Below are 16771 nucleotides of genomic sequence, written 5' to 3'. Positions count from 1 at the left end.
AGTTACTTCAGAACCATGGACAGCAGATAGTTACTTCAGAACCATAGACAGCAGCTATAGTTACTATAGAACCATGGACAGCAGATAGTTACTTCAGAACCATGGATAGCAGCTACAGTTACTATAGAACCATGGACAGCAGCTACAGTTACTTCAGAACCATAGACAGCAGCTATAGTTACTATAGAATCATGGACAGCAGATAGTTACTTCAGAACCATGGATAGCAGCTACAGTTACTATAGAACCATGGACAGCAGCTACAGATACTTCAGAACTATGGACAGCAGCTACAGATACTTCAGAACCATGGACAGCAGCTACAGTTACTTCAAAACTATGGACAGCAGCAACAGTTACTTCACTAAGTACATTTACTCAAGTACCTTACTTAAGTACAATTTTGATGTATAAGTACTAAGTACTTGAGTATTCCAATACTTCTACTCCACTACATTTCAGAGGCAAATATTGTACTTTTATTCCACCTAAATGATTAGTTACCAGTTACTTTGTAGATTTAGATTATTATCATAAAACATACATTAACCACTTCAGCCCTATATACATTTCGTCCATTTGACGAATCTACAAGCTCACAATGCATCGTGATGTGACGCATTGTGAGCTTGTAGATCTGCTATTTCCAAATATGTGTATACATTTGAAAACATAAAATGGGACATTCTGCATAATGAGTGCTTTTACTTTTGGTACTTTAAGTACATTTTTATACCAATACTTTTGTACTTTTACTCAAATACATTTTGAGTTCCGGACTTTTACTTGTAACGGAGTATTTCTAGCCTGGTATCCAGCCTGCTTCGCTACGTTCGGCGGACTTTTTTTTCTTTCTTTTTTTTGCTTCTCAGTCTGGAAAGCCTCCTATCTCCAAGGGAGGCGGGACATGCCAAAAGGTTCGAGTCGAACCTGGGGCTTCTGATTGGTCTGTGGTGCGGGGCGGGACCAAAAAAACAGTGTGATCGTTGTGATTCGTCATTCGTTTGAACAACATCCAATCAGCAACGACGTTGCCCAACGTAACATATGTAGTTCCAGAGTAGTTCTGCAAAACCTCCCAATGGGAGGCTTTCCAGACTGAGAAGCGAAGAGAGAAAATAAAGTTCGCCGAACGTATCGAAGCAGGCTGGATCCCAGGCTAGAGTATTTCTACATTGCAGTATTCATACTTTTACTTAAGTAAACAGTTTGAGTACTTTTTCCACCACTGCTGACGAGGCACAACATTGCTCTAATCCGCACTAAACTTGGCACAAACATTGTTCAGGGGTCTGCCATGACACAATAGTCACACCAGGAGCCACAGGCGGTGCGCTGTTGCTCCAATCCGCACCAAACTTGGCACAGACAACGTTCAGGGGTCTGCCATGACACAATAGTCACACCAGGGGCCAAACGTGGCCCCCCAAGGGCTATATCAGCCCTGGGGGACACAGGCCACCATTGATCCAATCCTCACCAAACGTTGCACAAACATTGTTCAGTGAGAATAATCACACCAGGGGCCACATCAGGGGGTCCGGGGGTCACAGGCACACTTGGCACAAACACTGTTCAGGGGTTCTGCCATGAAAATTAGTGACCATTGCTCCAATCAGAGCGATAATACGTCCACAAATCTAGGACTTCAACAATGACGGCACACGCATGCACGCACACACACACACGTACACACGCACACGCACACGCACACCACGCACACGCACACGCACACGCACACGCACACGCACACGCACACGCTCACACTCACACTCACTCTCACGGAAAAACATCAGGAGCCAGTTGCACCACCTTCACACATAAGTTCAAACTTAGCCTAGTTATAGCTTAAATGGCTTTTAAAAAAGCCATTTGACCCATTTAGCCTGGAAAGTATCTGTGTCATTTTAGATTTATTTGGCTATTAAAAAATAGCAGATCTACAAGCTCATAGCGCGGCACTCGGTGCCGCGCTATGAGCTTGTAGATCTGCTTGAGTTTGAACTTAGTGTGAGGTGGAGCAACTGGCCACTGCAGAATACTCGATAGTGGTTGTCAGTCTGTTATTTGTGTATAACACACCACCTCTCCCTACACTCCGCTGGCATGATGGAAGCTGATGCAACATCTCTGAAACAATAGTGTACGCCACATTGTTGCATTTGTTCATAAATAGCTGTGTTATGAGGATGTACAATGAGTCATGTTACTGGAAATCAACCCAGTTACTATAATTATAGTAGTGTGTGTTTGTGCGTGTGTGTGTAGCGTGTGCGTGTGTGTGTGCGTGTGCGTGTGTGTGTGCACGCGCGCGCGGCGTGTGTGTGTGTGCGTGTGCGTGTGTGTTTTCTGCTTGGAAAGTGGTTCCAGTGCGGGACATATGGTCGTATCGTAGCTTGCAGCGCGTCAGGCCTAGTAAATCAAACACACACACACCTCCTGCTCTCTCTCTCTCTCTCTCTCTCTCTCTCTCTCTCTCTCTCTCTCTCTCTCTCTCTCTCTCTCTCTCTCTCTCTCTCTCTCTCTCTCTCCTCTCTCTCTCTCTCTCTCTCTCTCTCTCTCTCTCTCTCTCTCTCTCTCTCTCTCTCCCTCCCTCTCTCTCTCTCCATCCCTCCCCCTCTCCTCCCTCGACTCCCCCTCTGTCTCTCGTCCATCCATCTCTCTCTCTATCCCTCGCTCCCCTCCTCTCTCTCTGCCTTTGTATCTCTCTCTATGTCTTTCTCTCCCTCCCTCCCCTCCCCTCTCTCTCTCCCTCCCCTCTGCCTCTCTATCTCTCTCGTCCATCCCTCTTATCCATCCATCCATCCCCCCTCTCTCTCTCTATCCCTCACTGCCACCTCTCTCTCTCCCTTCGTATCTATCTCTATAAATCTCTCTAGCCCCCCCCCTTCCTCTCCCCTTCTCTCTCCCTCCCTCCCCCCCTCTCTCCATCCCCCTCTCCCTCGGACCCCCCCCCCTCCCCCTCTCTCTCTCTCTCTCTCTCTCTCTCTCTCTCTCTCCTCTCTCTCTCTCTCTCTCTCTCTCTCTCTCATCTCTCTCTCTCTCTCTCTCTCTCTCTCTCCCCTCTCTCTCTCCCTCTCTCTCTCTCTCTCTCTCTCTCTCTCAGACTATAGGTCTCTCTGTGTGTAGGCTATATTGCACTTTCACTCTGTCACGTTAACACATGGCCTCACCAGTGTTGCCAGATTCCTGTGAGACAAACAAGCAACCAGGTCTAGGAAAACCAGCCCAAAAGAAGCGACAATGGGCCACATGAGCACTTTAACATAATACATCAGCTATTTGAAAATAGCAGATCTACAAGCTCACAACGCGTCGCGATGCGACGCCGTTGTGAGCTTGTAGATCGGCTATTTTCAAATAAAATCTTTCGGGCAAATTATTATAATACGCAGATTCTGGCAACCCTGGGCATCACCACAACCCAAGACATTATGCAACCCGAGTGCAACCAACTACTGGTTATCTAGAGAGGCTAATGGGGGGAAACAACGGTCTGTGACAGTGACAGTGTGACAGACCTATACCTCCAGAGTTGTTGCATGGTGTTCTTACCTTTAAAGTTGGGTCTGATCCGAGCGTTCGTACGTCATCATCAGACGTTGGATGATGTTGGAGGTGGAGTTGTCGGGGACCTTGCCATGTCTTCCGGGGGCAATGTCGCTGCTCAGAGAAAACACAAGGCCTGAATCGTCCTCTGTCGGGTGGAGTATCTCGTATCTCCAAAACTTTTTCAGGATTCAAATTAAAAGAGAAGCAGATCTACAAGCTGCTACTTTTTGATTTGCTAAAAACAAAACAAAACCAAAAGAAAAGTTAGAATATGGAGATAAGAGGTTTCTGCCCGACAGCAACGAAATGTTAGAAATCAACCCGACGCAAACCTGAGGCGCTATAAACAGGCTGCTTCACGTTTTGGCGTATAACTCTTAAAGACAGGGTGCCGTGATTTTCAGTGATCCCCCCCCCCCTAAAACATAAAAGAATCACGATAAAAAAAATAATAGCCAAAGTATAAGATAATGGCTAAAGTGGTTCAAATCTAAAATGGACAGATGCTTTCCTGGTCTTACTGGGTTAACACCCTCTGTTTCCATGTGTTCTTGTTGGTCCGTAGAACTTTGTCATGTGACTTGGTGTTATAGTGCTCGATTCCCACCTGTTCTCTACGCCTGCTTTTGGAAACTTTGGTTGTTAAATAAACCTTTTGACTTGAACATTCCTGCCTTGCTCGTGTAACAGTGTTAATAAGTGTTATATAATTACACAAAATGTGATACAAATAAATGCTTCTACCTGACTTAATTCTCCATGGTTCATGTGTATAAGAATCCATAGTGCATTAGTGGTCACAGCTCCTTTAGTCCCCTCCTTCTGTCCCCTGTATAAATGCCCTGACACACCTCCACCTCTGCCTTGTGTATTTCCCGTGTTGGAACGAGGTGGGTGTCTTTTGTTGTTTTCTCTGCATAACAAAATGGGAATTGTACTTGCAAACGATTTATACAGTGTTTGTTTGGCTTTCTTGCGTTCTTGCGCTACAAAACCGAACTAACTGGAGACGTGTTGTATGTTATTTCTGTCAGGTATGTCGTATTATATTATCAATATCATATTGGCCTTGTGTATTTCCGTGTTGGAACGAGAGGTTGGAACGAGAGAGGAGTTCTTTGCACTACAAACCGAACCTAACCTGGAGACGTGTTGTATGTTAATTCTTGTCAGAATAAATGGAGATTGTCTCCAAAGACAGTTCTGGGTCCGTCTAGTCCATTCATCAACACATCGCAGAAATACAGACTACACCGGTTACACCCGTCTGCTTTTGAGTCCTGCTTGTTACTCATTCTGACACCTTGGGAAAATGCCTATAGGTTTGGTTAATACATGTATGGTTGCAGACAAGAAAATCTACAACATGTGTCACATCACATGCGGCCCAGATGGATGGGCATGGATTGAGATGGAGATGAGGTTGAATGTGAACCAGTGGCGGAAAGTAACTAAGTACATTTACTTAAGTACTGTACTCTTTCACTGCCAGAGTATACACAGAGTACAATAAACTCACCCACTGCCAGAGATTTTCGTGTTTTATAACCTTTTGAACTGGTCACCGAAAATGTAGATCCGTAATGATCCAATGTCGGATCGTGTGTGTAAACACAAACAGTGTCCATGGCCGATCAGCAGAGGAAAACATTTTCACCCGTGATGTAACTTTCCTTGTCGCAGGCACGCTGAAAACAGCATCTTTTGTCACAAATGCACGTCTTTCCCTCCTCCCCAACTGGTCACAGAATATTTATATACATTATGATCGCTTGTCAGACGGTTGGTAAACACAAAGGGGATCACTGTTCGTCGTGCAGAGGGAAAATGTAACCGGAACATCGCTTCCTTTGATAGAGCACGTTGAAACTACTGTGTCTCGCCGAATCCAGGGAAAAACAAATTAACTCATACAAGCGTTACCAGGAAACCAATAAACAGGAAGTGGACGGAGGCGGAAAACTTTGGATGACGTTATTTCCGTGTCCGTGTGAGTTACAGTGAAAGTGGTCACTCCGGATGATAGAGAACAGATCTTATATAAAACAATAAAAAAAATATTTGACGTATTAACGTGTCCATGGCAGGCTGGGCCTTGGCAGAATTCGACGCGTTAACGCGTCAATGGCAGGCAAAGAGATAGAGCTAGAGTTAGAGTTAAGTATGACATTGCTGCCTCTAGAGGGCACTATCCCCTTGGGTCACAACGGTATTTTTTGTATTGGATTTCCATAGGGTAATCTTAGATCGCGTCATATAAGTAATGTGTTCCAGAAATAAACTAATCAGTCTGTGATTGATTTTACTGGATATGAAGCATCAACTGATGGTGAAAATGTTCTAATTTATCCAAAGGGTAACACTTATTATTGTAATTTTTTCTCCAAACCCAGACGTCATCAAAGTCACATACTGTAGGCTACCAAAATCGTTGGGGTGGTTTTTTTTTTTTTTAAATACAATTCTTATAGGACACGACCCCCTACAATTATTATATTTGATGATGGGGACCCCCCCAAAATAATTTGAATTGGGGGCCCCCAAAATAATCGTATTTAAACTGACAAAATAATCATATGTTCAAATATGATTATTATTTGAACATGGGGACCCCCCCAAAATAATCATATTTGAACTGACAAAATAATCATTTTTCAACATGGGGACCCCCCAAAATAATCATATTTGAACTGGGGACCCCGCAAAATAATCATATTTGAACTGGGGACCCCGCAAAATAATCATATTTGAACTGACAAAATAATCATTTTTGAACATGGGGACCCCCCAAAATAATCATATTTGAACTGGGGACCCCCCAAAATAATCATATTTGAAATGGGGACCCCCCAAAATAATCATATTTTAACACGGGCCCCCCAAAATAATCATATTTTAACACGGGGGCCCCCCAGAATAATCATATTTGAAGACAGGGGCCCCCCAAATATTCATATTTTAACTGGGGACCCCCCATCCTGACAAGCACTTGACTTTGACTCTGTTCACAGATAAATATAGTGAAAAATAGCCAATCTACAAGCTCGCGAGGCGTTGTGAACTTGTAGATCAGCAATTTTCATTTATTTGGCCTCTTTCTTATACTGTTTGACAATTTGGCCAATGTTAGGTATTAAAACGGTCTTAAAAGTCCTTAAATTGTCACTATACTGTCATCTCTCCACAGGCTGAGGACCACTGCCCTATGGGACATCCAATACAAACATTCCCGCCGCGAGGCCCGTGACCCAGGGGCAGTGGGAGTGACGTCAGGACTGTGGTACTCTTTTATTGTTTTACTTTTTCCACACAGAACCAGGAGATAACATGCATACAAACTGGCTCAATAGCGCCCCGTGCCAAACAGGACAATGTGGTATTGCAGGTGAAAGTGCTTTATAAGCCAGAGAGAAGTTAGTTGGAATGAATATATCTGAGGTTAGATTTAGGCTCAAACCTTTTGAAAAACGTTTGAGGGACATAAACAATATGATATTAAATATATATATATATATTTTAATTCATGGTGTAGATCCTTTAATGCAGGTTAATATCGAACTACTGATATATTATTGATTTCAGCTGTTACAATTCCAAACATGCAAACATGACCCGCTTTAACTACTTCAGTCTATATTATTAGTTGAATGACTTTTTATGTCCAATGTATTTGTATTTAAGTTCATAACGTTAACTTTAAGTATAACTAAATGCATTGGAAATTCAGGATTCCAATTCAAAAATAGCAAAAAATAGCAGATCTACAAGCTCAAAACGCGTCGCACTGCAACACGTTTTGAGCTTCTGGATCAGCTATTTTTGCTACTTTTGTGTGACATACCAGAACAGCATTAACTCTTTGACTGCCAGAGTATTTTCATAAAGTACTCCCCCAGTGCCAGCAATTTTCGTGTTTTTTTATTTTTATATTTTGAATTTTTCTCATGAAAATAATTTAAAGACACATAATTTAAAGACCCAGCACAAATCCGCCACTAGAGAGCAGCACATGACAGCTTGATCAGGTCGTTGGGTTACTCTCACCCTTCTTGATAGATTAGACAGGGAAAAACATGAAAACGGATGTGACGTAGTCCCAGATTGTTTTGATCGGCCAAAATTACGATGTGATACACGACGGCGATGACTGATCGTCACCCAGACCATAGATTATAGAAGAGAACCTGTCCGTTTGTCCGTTATACCGTGTGAAAAACCGTTTGTTTACCTATTTTGGACGAAAATGACCGGGGAAAATAATAAAAATACGGAAACGGAATCCAGGTCATGAAACCGGATGCAAATGTCCGTGAAGTAAGTGGAACTCGAAAATAACATTGAATATTAAGCAGCATAGCGCAATCAGAGATTAAACAATGAACGCGCGTCCAGCGCGTCGAACGCGTCGACGGCCAACTGGACAAAGTAGCACTTGACACGTTATCGCGTCGTCCGCAGTCAAAGACTTAATTTACGAAAAAAGAAAAAAAATGTGGAGATAAGAGGTTTCGGTCCGACAGCAACGATAATGCAACGTGGCCCCCTGGAGTGAGTATGGAAATATAGTGGCCCTCTCCATCATCAAAGTTGCATCACCCCCGCTATAGGGGGTGGCAATCACCATCCCCTGAGACCCCAAATGACACCCCTGCACTGTCCCCGTGTGGATCCTGAGATGCATAATGATTCAAAGGCAACGGCAGGATCTTTCACAACGTAAGCACAGCAATGCACACGTGCAGGGAAACCACCAGCAGTGGGAAAAGTACTCCATTTTTTTTTTACTTAAGTAAAAGTATCAATACTGCGATGTAGAAATACTCTGTTACAAGTAAAAGTCCGGAGTAAATGTACACAAGTATTGGTAATTGAAGTACCAAAAGTAGAAAGTACTCATTATGCAGAACGTCCCGTTTCACAAGTTACAACATGTATTTAAAATATTTTGAAAATAGCAGATCTACAAGCTCACAATGCGTCACTAAGTGACGCATTGTGAGCTTGTAGATCGGCTATTTTCAAGTGGCCGAAATGTATATAGGGCTGAAGTGGTTAATGTATGTTTTGTAATAATAATCAAAATCTACAAAGTAACTTAGTTACAATATTTGCCTCTGAGATGGAGTGGAGTAGAAGTGAAGGTATTGAACATTGGACATACTCAGGTAAAGTACAAATACCTCAACACTGCACTTAAGTACAGTACTTAAGTAAATGTACTTAGTTACTTTCCACCAGTGGAATCCACCACAGCCCACATCCTGTCCATGCATCGAGTAGTTCCTGGATGAATTGCAACGCCCCCGATGCATCACAGTGATGGATTACACACTGCGACCACAGCAACCACTTCAGCTCTGGGACTTGTTCTAATCACACAGGCTTTAAGAGGTTTTTACTCAACAATGACATTCTACTTATACAGGCTTACGGGATATGAGCTATAAGACCTGGCCATGTTTTAGAATATTATGCTGACGATAAGAAAAAAATAAACATAATTGTGTTGGGTTACATTAAAATATTCTGGCAATTTTATAAAGGCCCTAGAGCATCAGTGCATGTATGCCAAACACCATGATGGTCAGCCATATAGGAATAGCAGTGGCGGCAATTTTCGGGTTCCACAAAAAAAAAGCCAATGCATTTTTCCGATTCCATGATTCACCAGGGTCCTGGTGAATCATGACCATAAAAACATTTGATTCTGTGAAAAATCTGTATTTAATATTTTAATTATATGATATACTATATTTAATAAATACCCTTTGTTTTATGGCATTGGCTTTCTTTGAGAGGAACCAGAAAATGGCCGCCACTGCTATGCCTTATTATGCTAAGACTCCCTTAATTAACCCTTAACTCCCTTAATTAACTCCGTTAATCCAATTAACCACTCTAAACCCACATAATTTGTTGTACATCACATAGCAAAAAATAGTAGATCTACAAGCTCACAATGTGTCACCTTGACACACAAAGTTTGCAGATCTGTGATTTTTCACTGAATATTTGCCTATAGTCTCACTGAGTGTTCACCTATTTGTTTTACACATACTTGCCTGTTTTCAACCAAATGTTTGCCTAACGTGACCAGAAAAGGCACGCTAGGTGACTTGGTGACACTGTTCCCATCGGATTAACTGATCTGGAATACAAAATGCTGTGTAAGCTGTTATGTAAGACTGTATCCAATTTGCATAAAGTCTCTAACAGTAGCCTGAAAGAGCGAGCCCTATCGATGGTCTTGAAGGGCGGATCCAAACCCAGGCGGTTGGATTCCAGCGCCGCTTCCTATTGCTTCACCAATTTATGTCCCTGCCTCCCCTCCTACTTTTACTTTTGGTACTTTAAGTACATTTTGATACCAATGCTTTTGTACTTTTACTCAAGTACATTTTTAATTCCGGACTTTGACTTGTAACAGAGTACTTCTACATTGCCGTATCAATACTTTTACTTAAGTAAAACATTTGAGTACTTTTTCCACCACTGCCGACAACTAGAAACCAGCTATATTCAACAATAAAGAACAAAGCTGTTAGGAAATACATTTCAGATAATGCATGATCTATCACCTTATTACATTTTCACCAATAGTATACATGACCTTGACCACTACAGTACAGTACATTCACTCTGTCCTCCTTATTTAGGGCCTGTCGTTGTAGGCCACACATGATCATAATCATAAATAGCCTATTATGCCTATATTACTACTCTCCTATCCGTGGTCTTTTGATGGTAAAATATCAGATCTACTGTACAAGCTCAAGCCGGTATAGGCTAGCCAGCATTACACCTCAGGTAGTTTATAGGCCTGAGTATCTCGCCTCCTTAAAATGAATAATCAGAGTCATATTATACATCTCTGCCGTCGGGCAGAAATCGGCTATGTCCAAAATATACACTTTTTAGGAAATGGAAAAAAAAAAACATGTTTTTAGAACAACAATTACTGCCCTCATCAAAGTTAGTGACAGCCGGAATGTAGACGGCGTCCGGGAGCAGTATGGGTTAACGCCACAGCCTGTGTCTTCCGTGAGGAAGAAGCCCAACGAATCCACGGTGAGGCCTTTAGGAGGACCATTCAAGCAAGCCGCAAGTGGAGCCTGCAGTACCACCACGGCCCAAGGAACCATCACGCCAGAAGGAAATGTTTGGATCGGGGCGGTGCAGCGGATCTGGCACAGCGCTCAGGTCCTGGACCTGGTGAGGACGAAGGAGGAGCCCGGCCAGGAAGAGCCTATAGTCCCTAGCCTGGTAAACCCTCCCTCCGGAAATCTCAATTCCATTTCATTTCAGGAGTGAGTCTGGCATGATCCGCCTTTCTGCAATATTGGCTCTGTATGCCAAACGGCCGGGCCTATCAGCGTCGTCGCTCATTGTTCTGTGATTGACAGCTTACGTTGGCCAATCAGGTGGCGAGTTCGAGTGAGCCCAAAACACGAACGGCAGCCATCTTTTTCTTGTGCGGCCAATTCTCCGCTATTTTTTTACTTCAAAAAGCTCTCTAACTTCTATTTTGAGGCACGGGAATTTACTTATAAGATATCGTTTGATAGAATTTAGTTGTTTAACTTCATATATGTGGTCAATTAATCATGACAAAGCCTATTTAAAAAAAAAAAAATTAGAGAACCGGTAGGGGGCGGGCAGTGACACCATTGTACCCGAAAAAGGCAACCCATTTTGGGTATGGCTGTCTCAAAAGTCCCGTCGCGTCACATTAAGACTGGTGAACTGCTGATTGGCTGAAGGGGAAAAATTATCATTGGCTGAAGGGGTTGTCAGTCAACGGTATTACTCCCGCCCAACTCCAGCACAGCCAATATTGCAGACAGGCGGATCAGGCCAGACTCACTCCTGAAATCAAATGGAAATTAGATTTCCGGAGGGAGGGGTTTACCAGGCTATATAGTCCCTCCATGTGAGAGAGCCTCCCCGAGTCCCGGCAGAGTAGTTCCGGAGAAGCGGACTGAGTGGCCCTGTCTTGCCCTAAGAGCACTTGACCGTGGGTATAGCTACTGGGACGTATAAGTCGGGGCTTGATCAACCCCGGCTGGGTCACCTGGGCGAGGGTGACCGCCCGATGACCCCAGGCTACAACACTAATGATACGTCCCAGGTGCATCCATGTGATGTTTTTTTTTTGAGTATGGTGACTTTATATATTGTTACTTGAATGTGTCCTCATATTATCATCACTTTACCCAAAACACAGCTCAAGTGGAGTTAGGAGGTTTTTGAACCATTCATGTGGAGACTTCGTCATTCTAATCAATCAAGAAAAAAACAACTATCTCCAAAGCTGGAGTTGGGTGGTTTAGTCAGAAAAGCTTTTTAATGCTTTTCATTGGTTTAATATTTGTAAAACAGCAGACACAGACGTAAAGGGTGTTCAATAGAACTAGATTTAATAGAACTGATTTATCCAAATAAAATGGATTTCTGCCAGACAGTAACATTATGCAGCCCTATTGCATGTGTCTTACAGCACCACTGTCACAGAGCTCTCTCTCTCTCTCTCTCTCTCCTCTCTCTCTCTCCTCTCTTCTCTCTCCTCTCTCTCTTCTCTCTCTCTCTCTCTCTCTCTCTCTCTCTCTCCTCTCTCTCTCAATCTCTCTCTCTCTCTCTCTCTCTCTCTCTCTCTCTCTCTCTCTCTCTCTCTCTCCCCCCCCTCCCCCTCCTCTCTCCCCCCCCTCCCCCTCCCTCTCCCCCCCCACCCCTCTCCTCCCTCAGTGTGTGGGCTCCAACATGCTCGGTGCAGTGGATGGAAGTACTTTTTACTCAAGTAAAAGTATCAATACCCTATTGCAGAAATAATCTTTTACAAATACAAGTTGGAAATTCCAAATGTACTTTCGAAATGTATAAAATGTATAAAAATCCCTTTTGGAAATACTCAAGTAAATAAATAAACACCTCAAACTTAAGTACAGTACTCAGTACATGTACTTAGTTACTTTTCACCCGTTGGCTTGGTGCCACTGTTTACAGATTGTATCAGTGAGGACACTCACATAAAAACCATAACAGTCAGAGGCATAGTTATCATGCTTGGTATGAATGACCCTTTAGACGGACGGACGGACGGACAACAGCTGTCCTTACCCAGTGGTGTAATGTACTATGTACATTTACTCAAGTACTGTACTTAAGTACAATTTTGAGGTACTTTTACTTGACTGGAGTATTACCAATTGTCTATACTTTTACTTCTGCTCCACTACATCTCAGAGGCAAATATTGTACTTTTACTCCACTACAATTATTTGAAAACTTTAGTTACTAGTTACTTTGCAGATATACATTATTACATTATAAAACATTAACCACTTTAGCCCTATTTTATACCTAGGCTATTTGAAATAGCAGATCTAAAAAACTACTTTTCAAACATTTTAGCACTTTTTCTTTTGGTACTTTTACTCAAGTACATTTTTAATTCTGGACTTTTACTTGTAACAGAGTATGTCTACATTGCGGTATTGATACTTTTACTTAAGTAAAAACATTTGAGTACTTTTTCCACCACTTCCTATACCTCTGATTTATACAAGTAGTAGTTGCACGCCCGTTTTAGCAAACCGGAAATAGCAGATCTACAAGCTCACAATGTGTTGCGTTGCGTTGCAATGCACAGTGAGCGTGCATGTGGATCTGTATTGTGTGGTGCATGACACCCACACGCTACTAAATATAACTCAGGTGATCATCCGGCCCCTCAGGCTATAGCAGGGCAGGAACATATTAATAGAAAGATGGTCCATGTTCATGTCGTTGCAGTCAGATAGAATCCTTCTATGTCCAAAAGGCGTTTTCAGGAAATGGAAGAAAATAACCACTGGTGCAAAAAGTACCCAAATGTTTTACTTAAGTAAAAGTATCAATACTGCAATGTAAGAAGTACTCTGTTACTCAAGTAAAAGTCTGGAATAAAAAATGCACTTGAGTAAAAGTACAAAAGTGTTGGTATCAAAATGTACTTAAAGTACCTAAAGTAAAAGTACTCAAATGTTTGAAAATAGCAGATCTACAAGCTCGTAGGTCATGGAAAAGCTTGTAGATCGCCTATTTTCAAATAGCCAAGGCATAACATAGGGCTAAAGTGGTTAATGTATGTTTTTATAATGTAATAATTTACATCCACAAAGTAACTAGTAACTAAAGTTTTCAAATAATTGTAGTGGAGTAAAAGTACAATACGTGCCTCTGAGATGTAGTGAAGTAGAAGTAAAAGTATAGACAATTGGAAATACTCCAGTCAAGTAAAAGTACCTCAAAATTGTACTTAAGATACAGTACTTGAGTAAATGTACTTAGTTACTTTGCACCACCGGAAAGAACCTGTGTTCCAATAGATCCAATGTAGTTATTATTTAGTCACACACTCTTGTTAATACCTTTCATTGGTTCAATATGTATAAAACCCACAGACACACTTTCACTGAAAACAAATGTTCCAAAATAGCAAAATATAGCTCACAACGTGTCGCGTTGTGACACGTTGTGAGCTTGAAGATTGGCATTTTTTGCTACATCTGTGTGACATTGAAGTAGGGCGTTAATTCACAAAAAATAACACCAAAAGTTGAAATATGGAGATTTCTGCCCGACAGCAAGAAATATGATGGGTAATAACACAGGTAAGATCCTTCAATGGGATTACACCCTCTTATTGCCGCTTGAGGCTATATTGTTGAAATCCCAACGGTCTTTCACCTGCAGACTGTCTCTTTAATTGTCTCATATATAATGTAATATATTGTGGGTGATGGTGGAAACCTTGTATGTCCCCAAAAAAATAATAACATAAACATGTGAAAACTCGGAGATGCAAGGTTTCTACCCGACAACAGCGATATAGCCTATGGATGAGCGGGGTGACCTGGGACTCGCTGTGTACACGCTGAAGCACAGACAGAGCTGTGAGCCTAGTGACACCCGCTGTATCATCTCCCTCCGTCTGCCCTCGGAGCTCAATTATATTTAGTCACACCAGGCACATGGGGTTATTATAAATGAGGTTTCGCTCTGCTGTCTCCCATGCGCCGGGCTCCCTTTCCACAGCACCATGCAAAGGAGACTACGCACTACACTGGAGACTGAACAATGGAGACTACGCACTACACTGGAGACTGAACAATGGAGACTACGCACTACACTGTAGACTGAACAATGGAGACTACGCACTACACTGTAGACTGAACAATGGAATGTACACTAGACTGTAGACTGAACAATGGGAGACTGCACACTAGACTTTAGACTGAACAATGGAATGTACACTAGACTGTAGACTGAACAATGGAGACTGCACACTAGACCTGTAGACTGAACAATGGAATGTACACTAGACTGTAGACTGAACAATGGAGACTGCACACTAGACTGTAGACTGAACAATGGAATGTACACTAGACTTTAGACTGAACAATGGAGACTGCACACTAGACTGTAGACTGAACAATAATACTACAATACTAGATAGTATACAATAATACTAGGATACTACAGACTATAGAGTACAGAAGTCCTGACATCACTCGTTCATCCCCTGGGTCGTAGAAGTAATTTCTCTATGGAGAATAACATTGGGGTCATCATAGAATGGTCTCATAGAATTGTGGTCCAAAAATAAACAAACTGTCTCGGCGATATTGTCAGGGAGGAGGTTCTGTATCGTTTATGATAGTCAGTCACTTATATTTGATACAGTCTGTTTCTGGCGAAAATTTTACTAATTCGGCGGAAGTAACATTAACGTTTTCTCACCGTCAGTTGATGCTTCATATCCATAATAGTAAAACCTCCGGGGTCATTGTTTATTTGACGCGATATTAAAGACGTCTATGGGGATTCAGAATGGGGGTGGAAAACCGCGAACCAGGTAGACAAACCTAGGATGTGTAAATTACGTCAGACGTGCTCTATAGCAGGTAACACAGTGAATACTACAGACTATAGCAGGTAACACAGTGAATGCTACAGACTATAGCAGGTAACACAGTGAATACTACAGACTATAGCAGGTAACACAGTGAATACTACAGACTATAGCAGGTAACACAGTGAATACTACAGACTATAGCAGGTAACACAGTGAATGCTACAGACTATAGCAGTAACACAGTGAATGCTACTGACTATAGCAGGTAACACAGTGAATACTACAGACTATAGCAGGTAACACAGTGAATACTACAGACTATAGCAGGTAACACAGTGAATGCTACAGACTATAGCAGGTAACACAGTGAATACTACAGACTATAGCAGGTAACACAGTGAATGCTACAGACTATAAGCAGGTAACACAGTGAATGCTACAGACTATAGCAGGTAACACAGTGAATACTACAGACTATAGCAGGTAACACAGTGAATGCTACAGACTATAGCAGGTAACACAGTGAATACTACAGACTATAGCAGGTAACACAGTGAATGCTACAGACTATAGCAGGTAACACAGTGAATGCTACAGACTATAGCAGGTAACACAGTGAATACTACAGACTATAGCAGGTAACACAGTGAATGCTACAGACTATAGCAGGTAACACAGTGAATACTACAGACTATAGCAGAGTAACACAGTGAATGCTACAGACTATAGCAGGTAACACAGTGAATACTACAGACTATAGCAGGTAACACAGTGAATGCTACAGACTATAGCAGGTAACACAGTGAATGCTACATACTATAGCAGGTAACACAGTGAATGCTACAGACTATAGCAGGTAACACAGTGAATGCTACAGGACTATAGCAGGTAACACAGTGAATGCTACAGACTATAGCAGGTAACACAGTGAATGCTACAGACTATAGCAGGTAACACAGTGAATACTACAGACTATAGCAGGTAACACAGTGAATACTACAGACTATAGCAGGTAACACAAGTGAATGCTACAGACTATAGCAGGTAACAAAGTGAATACTACAGACTATAGCAGGTAACACAGTGAATGCTACAGACTATAGCAGGTAACACAGTGAATGCTACAGACTATAGCAGGTAACACGGTGAAAACTACAGACTATAGCAGGTAACACAGTGAATACTACAGACTATAGCAGGTAACACAGTGAATACTACAGACTATAGCAGTTAACACAGTGAATACTACAGACTATAGCAGGTAACACAGTGAATACTACAGACTATAGCAGGTAACACAGTGAATGCTACAGACTATAGCAGGTA

The 16771-nt window shown here is 42.1% G+C and overlaps 1 pseudogene across 1 annotated transcript in view; it reads right to left on the bottom strand.

Annotated features, from left to right (window-relative positions):
* Positions 1-16771, bottom strand: part of LOC308075781 (glycine receptor subunit beta-like) — a 55239-nt pseudogene that overhangs the window by 35734 nt on the left and 2734 nt on the right. The window contains exon 2 of the transcript in view: positions 3556-3663. The product of the transcript in view is annotated as a glycine receptor subunit beta-like (transcript). The remainder of the gene's footprint in view (positions 1-3555; positions 3664-16771) is intronic.

Source organism: Gymnoscopelus braueri, assembly GCF_963280865.1.
Source record: "Gymnoscopelus braueri genome assembly, chromosome: 2".
Classification (NCBI taxonomy): Eukaryota; Metazoa; Chordata; class Actinopteri; order Myctophiformes; family Myctophidae; genus Gymnoscopelus; species Gymnoscopelus braueri.
This window is presented reverse-complemented; position numbering and strand designations above follow the sequence as displayed.